Genomic DNA, 7,150 nt, shown 5'->3' with positions numbered 1-7,150 from the left:
TTTTTTTGAGATCTCACTCTGTCTCCAGGCTGGAGTGCAGTGGTGCGATCTCGGCTCACTGCAATCTCTGCCTCCCAGGTTCAAGTGATCCTCCTGTTTCAGCCTCCTGAATAACTGGGACTACAGGTGCACACCACCACGCTCAGCTAATTTTTGTGTTTTTAATAGAGATGGGGTTTCACCATGTTGGCCAGGATGGTCTTGACCTCTTGATCTTGTGATCTGCTTGCTTCGGCCTCCCAAAGTGCTGGGATTACAGGCATGAGCCACCATGCCCAGCCAAGGCTGTCTAATTGTTTCATCCAACTACATCTGGGGAGCCAGAGGTAACTGGTGCACAGTGACAGTACCAGCATTTTCTCTAGTATATAAAGAAAAATAATACAAATGCCAGAAGTCTACGTGATTCTCTGGTCTCTCCAAAGGATAATGGGTTCTAGCAGTTTGCTAGAACTCCCCTTGATGCAATGGAATTCTGGAAGAAGAAGTACTTAGATCTTCCTGGATGAATGAGAGAAGGTTTCACAGAGATGCTAATGTTTTGGCTGATATTTCAAGTAGGAGTAAAAATTTTCTTCAGGTGTAATAGAGATGAGTAAGCAAACGTGGTATGCCCTGGAACCTACAAATTCGGCTCCTGTATTTGTTCCCTATAATTCACTCTTGACCCAGCAACCAAAGTGCTCCTTTTAAAACATAAAAGTCTTGTTATGTCATTCCTCTGCATGGTACCTCTTTTGGCTTCACAGTGTCAAGCCCTCTTGTCTCACCTGGTCCACTCTCCCCCTGCTTACTGCCCTTCTGACACACTAGCCTTCTTTCTGTTCTGTGAAGGTGCCGACCTCCTTCCTCTTCAGAGTTTTTATCCTCATCCCCTCTCCTAGAAACTTCTCCCTCCAAATTATCAATCAGTCCTTTCTGGACCATCTTTCCAATCTTATTACTCCTATAAAGTTTTTGTTTTTTCTGATTCATTTGATTCATAGCATTTATCCTTCTCTGAATTTATTAATTTTGCTACTTATTATCTCACTGAAGAGAATAGGGGCATCATCTAACTTTGAGAAATTTCTTGTTGTTAAAACAGACTTGTCACATATGATAGGTACTCCACAAATGTTTATTGAGTGGATGAGTGAAGAATGAAGAGGTGAATATTTTTGTAGAGCTGAAAAACAGTAGAAGTTTCAGAAAATAAGACTTGAGTAGACAGAAACCAGATCATTAGGGATGTATGCTGTGTTAGAAACTTTCGATTTTATTCTGAGAGTGTGGAAGGCATTAAATAATTTTGAGAAGGTGGGTAGCATTCATAATAATTATTTAGCTTCTGTGTGGAGGGATGGATTAAGGACAAGGCTTGAAGTAGAGAAATGAATTAGGTGAGTGTTCCAACATCCTCTGAAGTGGGGGTGATGGAAGGAGATTTGCATGGTAGTCAGTTGTTTGAGTTGTGAAGTCACACCGTATGGGGTAGAATATTGGCTTTATATATTTTTTAACTGTGAAATCTTGGCAAATTATTTACACTCTTCAAGGTGGTTACAGAATGTGCTTGCCATATCTCTGATTTGCAGGGACTGTAGCAGCCCCAGCCACTGTGCTCTGAATCCATCATGCATTCCCTCTGAGGCCACATTTCCCTGGGTTTTCACTGGCTGTTGACTGAGCATGGGAGGGATACTAAAACAGGCCCTTTCCTGAAGATGTGAGCCCCTCTGGACAGTGAATTTAGGTTGGGAAGTCTCCATCTGCTTTTCAAAACCTTCTTTTAACTGCACCAAAGTATTAAGAATTTCCTACGCAATTTTCCTTTCTTCTCTCCCTCATTTGCAGAAGTGACATCTTCATCTGACTCCTGTGTCTCCCATCCTATTTTCCCCTTCACAGGTGATTTTCCCAAGCAATCCTTTGCTAATCTTGTCTTGATGCCAGCTTGTGGGGGACCTGAATTGACACAGTCTTCCGGTCTTAATTTTTTCAATTAATCCCCATATCATAAGATTCTATGATAATTCAGTGAAATAATATGTTAAAATACTTAACATGTCATTAACCTAGAGCTCAATAAATACATTGCTGGTTTTGTTTTTACTATCTGAAAGGCAATTAGAGAGAGAATAGATAAAACTTTGTGATTGCATGGACATTTGTGATGAGTAGAAAAAAGTGTTTTCCCAGTTTTTTGATCACTCTCGAGTAACTGAAGCAAAGGTGCTACCTTCCACAGGAAAGAAAATATAGGAAAAAATATGTTTGCAGAAAAAGAAGGAAAACAGATTTTGTTTGAACATGTTACTCTTGGGGCTCCTCCAGCATATCTTGAAGAAATGCCCAGTAGGTCATTTGATCCATGAATATGAAGCTCAGAAAAAGATTTAGGCTACAGATTCTAATGTCAGTGTCCTCAAGATATGATTGACAGTATGAGAATGCACAGGGTGAATAAGTGGGATGAGAAGAAAGCTGTAGTGAACAGCACATTTTAAAGTGCAAAAAGGAAGAAGTGTTAGGAAAGGGGAGAGAACAGAGAGCGGGTATCAGACAATCTATTGGAAAGTTACAATTAAGTTCAAAAATAAAGATGTGGATCAATGCAATAACACAGAAAACTAAGAAAATGGTGTTGATTTTTATATAATAATTTCTTGTCTGGCAATATAGAAGAATTGGGGAAAGCTTGGAAGTCTGGGAAAAAATTTCAGATTCACACCTTATATTGTAAACCTAAGTTTATGTGTAAGTGCGTAGATAAAATAAGTATAAAGGCCAAACAAAGACTATCTAGATTCTTACCCACTCAGTTTTGATTAGAGTTGAGTAGAATTAAATTTTGGAGAGCTAATACTTTTCTATGTATTACTTGGAAAAATATAATGAGGTTCAACTATATAAACATTTTAAACATTTGTAAGACTAAAATTAGTATAACAAATCATAAATTTATTGATTTAATGAAAATCAATAAATGTAGGGAAATTTAGGAAAATAAATAAATTAATGAAAATCAATAAATTTAGGGATTTTGCATAAAATGGAAGACAAAGCATTTACATCAACATTATCATACATAATATAAATTCAATAAATAAATTGACAGACAACATAAAAAGATAATTCATAGAAAAGAGGGAAACAATATAAACAAACATAAGGGAGATTTCTACTTCATTGGCTATGAAACGTATGGAATAGTGTTCAACCTGTTAATTTATTCAGGTACAAAAATTAAAACCAAAAGATATGGAGGTAAAATTTTATACCCATAAAAGTAACAAAATAAAAAATAAGTTGACATTACTATGTATCCTTTCGGTTATTTCACTTCTTATATTTCTTGTATCATATAAATCATTACATTTATTTACTATTTTAGCAAATATCCACTAAATGTCTACTGTGTTTTAGTTACTACTCTAGTTACTGGGGATAAATGATGAATAAGAGAGGTAACATCTTCCTTAATATCACTCACTGACATATCTCCTCCTTTTTCTCTCATTAGTATTGTCTTAAGAGTTTAGTCAGTCATTTTTTCTTGCTTAGGGTAGTAATATTGTGAATCTATTGGCTTACCCTTTCTGCAGCCAATTGTTTACCTTCTACTAGAGTGACTTAAAAAATAAGCTTTTCTGAACTTCATCGTGCGTATCAAAAAATATATTAAACATAAAGCCTAGATTTGTTATTTTAATTTACGTTTAATTATGACTAATGAAGTAGAGCATCTTTTTATGTGATTATCATCCATTTGTGCTTTCTTTTTTATTAAACACCTGTTCATGTTTTCGTTGCATTCCCTTCTGCCCCCAGTTTAGCTGTCTTTTACATAACAGTTTGGAGAGCTTTATATTCTATGCCTACTAATCCTTTAATATTTTTGTTTGTTATGTGTATCCACACATATATTCATATTTTTCTCTCTGATCAGCAGAAGTTCTTAATTTTAATTTTAAAATGGTCAAATTTATTTATATCTTTTATTTTTAAAGTTTGCATTTTTTGACTCTTTTATGAAATATTATCTTATCATACATTCATAAAAAATTATCCTGTATTGTCTTCTAAATATTTTATGAGTTTGTTTTTCACATTTATTTTTAATCCTCTAGAAATTGATTTTTATATATTATATGCAATAGGGATCCGATTTCATTTTTTCCGTATGAATAAGCAATTGTTCCAGCACCATTTATTAATAGTCTATCCTTTTTCTACTGCTTTGCAATACTATCTCTGTGTGGGTCTGTTTTGGGGCTCTTTCTCCTATTCTGTTGGTCTATTTCTCTAGCCATACTGAAGCATACACTGTATTAATACCTATAGCTTTGTGATAAAGTATTGTTAGTGTGTAGCCTTGCCTTCTTCTATAGGAATGTCTTATATAATTTTGGCTTCTGGCTCTCTCATATGAATTTTACAGTCAGCTGCCAAGTTCCATGAGAGAGAAAAAAAGCCTGTTGGGATTCTAGTTGGAATTGCATTGAATCTATAGATGAACCTGAGGGAATTGACATCTTTATGATTTTTGAGTTTTTTTAATCCAATAACATGGTTTATTACTCCATTTGTTTGGGTTGCTTTTAATAGCTTTCAATAAAGTTTTACAGTTCTATTTATAACTATTTTGTTAGCTTTATTCCTAGATTTATTCCTATTTATATTTTTGTTGCTAGAATAATGGTTGTATTTCAAAGCCACATTTTAGAAACTGTTGTTGGTATTAAAAAATGCAATTGATTGTTGTGTATTGATTTTATATTGAGCAACATTATTAAAATCTTTTAGTATTTACAAAAATTTGTCTGTAGATTCATTCCAGGTTTTCTACAGAGCTATTAATAATTATAACATTTGCAAGTATGGCAATTTGGTTGTTTTTTATTTTTATAACTTTCATTTACTTTCTCTTAAACTGCACTGCAGGACTTCTAATATAAAACTGCATAGAATTATTGATTTTGTAGATTTTGTTGCTGATCTTACAGTACAGCAAATGTTTCTAACATTCCACCATTATGTATGGCAGATTTTTGGTAACTACCCTTGATTAGGTTAAAGATGATTACTTCTAGTCTTGTTCTATCTCTCTCTCTCTCTCTCTCTCTCTCTCTCTCTCTGTGTGTGCGCGCGCGCGCGCGCGCGCGCATGCGCACATGCGTGTATGTGTTTTAATGTCTTGAAAAGATAATAAAGTTTTCAAAAATAATTTTCTCATCTATTGAGATGACCATAATTTTCTGCTTTAATTCATTCCTGGGTATTACATTATTTGATTTCTAATATTAGACTAGCTTGTAGAACTGAGATAAACCAATTTGGTCATGAGCAGTTATCTTTTTATCTTTTTTAAGTGTTATTAATTTGTTTCACTAAAGTTTAAACTTTTTTATGTGTATGTTCATAATGAAATTGCGATTTTGTCTTCTGGTTCCGTCTTTGTTAGGTTTTGGTATCGAGGTTACACTAGCTTCATAAAGTGAGTTGGGGAATTCCCCCTTTCTTCCTATTCTCTGGCTTTATTCCTACTCTCTGGAGTAGTTTGTGTAACACTGGAAAGCCTGTCTTTGAATGTTTGCTAGAAGTCACCTGAATTTCTATCTAAAATTCTTGTTTTCTTCGTAGAAAGATTTTCTTCATAGAAAGATTTTTAGCTGGTTCCATTTCTTTAATGGTTATAGGACTCTTAGGATGGTCTATTTCTTCTTAAATCAGTTTTGGCCAGTTAATATTTGAAAATAGTTTGTCTCTTTCATCTATGTTTTAAAAAAGAATTGTTCCTAATATCTTCTTATTATATATTTATTCCTTATGGCATCTGTGTTATGTCTTCTATTTCATTCTTAAAAATTTTGTTGTTGTTGTTGTTTTTGCACATTTTCACTTTCTCAGGTTATTTTGTTTCTTAGTTTTATTCATCTTTCCCTAAAACCAACATTTTTGCCTTAGTGATCTCATTATTCCATGTTTGGTTGCTATTGTGTGATTTTCTGTTCTAACTTATTTCTTTCAGTCTGCTTTCTTTGGCCTTATTTTGATGCTCTTTTTCTAATGTGTTACTGTGTATGCTTAGATCATTAACTCTGAAATTTTTTTTCCGACTTAAAATGATTAAGGCTCTATATTTCTCCCAAAGAACTCTTTTAGTTGTATCCAAGTTGTAATAGATCATATTTGAATTTTTGTTCGACCTATGAATGTTTTAAGGTTCCCATTATGATTTCTCCTTTTACCTATGAGTCATTTAAAGGAATGCTTTTGAATTTTCATGACTGTGTAAGATTGCCTAGTCATATTTTTATAATTAATCTTCTAATTTGTTGCACTGTGTTCAGCAAATGTAATCTGTTTGATACAATTATCTGAATTTTATTAAAGCTGTATTTGTGGCCTAGTAGTTGGTGAATCTTTATAAATATTTCTGTCATGCTTGGAAATGTGTAAAGGGTGCAATTGTTTGTGGTGATATTCTATATATGTCCACTAGATCAAGCTCCCCTATTACACTGTTCACATCTTCTATATTCTTACTGACTTTTATCTTTTTTCTTTTCCAATTATTGAGAGAGATATATGAAATTCTCCCACTATGCTTGGATATATGGCTGAGTCTAAGAATGGAAAAGGAAAATGCAACACTGGAGCATCTTATAGTTCTAGAGAGTAAGGAACAAATGGATAGGGGCATGTTATCAAGTCATAGAGACTGTCTTAGTCAATAAGGGCTGTTAGAATAGAATATAGTATAGAATGCTATAGACTGGGTAGCTTGAACAACAAACATTTACTTCTCACAGTTTTGGAAGCTGGAAGTCCAGGATCAAGGTGCCAAAAGATTTGGTGTCTAGTGAGGACCACTTCTTTGTTTACTGATGACTCACTTCTCACTGTGTCATCACAGGGAGGAAAGGAGGTGAGACAGCTCTCTAGGGTCCCTTTTATTTTTCATTTATTTATTTATTTATTTATTTATTTTTATGTATGTAGTTTTATTTTTATTTATTTATTTATTTTTTATTTATGTATTATTATTATACTTTAAGTTGTAGGGTACATGTGCATAATGTGCAGGTTTGTTACATATGTATACTTGTGCCATGTTGGTGTGCTGCACCCATCAACTCGTCATTTACATCAGGTATAACTCCCA

The sequence above is a fragment of the Mandrillus leucophaeus genome, unplaced genomic scaffold (assembly GCF_000951045.1).
Source record: "Mandrillus leucophaeus isolate KB7577 unplaced genomic scaffold, Mleu.le_1.0 Scaffold368, whole genome shotgun sequence".
Taxonomy (NCBI): Eukaryota; Metazoa; Chordata; class Mammalia; order Primates; family Cercopithecidae; genus Mandrillus; species Mandrillus leucophaeus.
Note: the sequence above shows the minus strand (reverse complement) of the source record.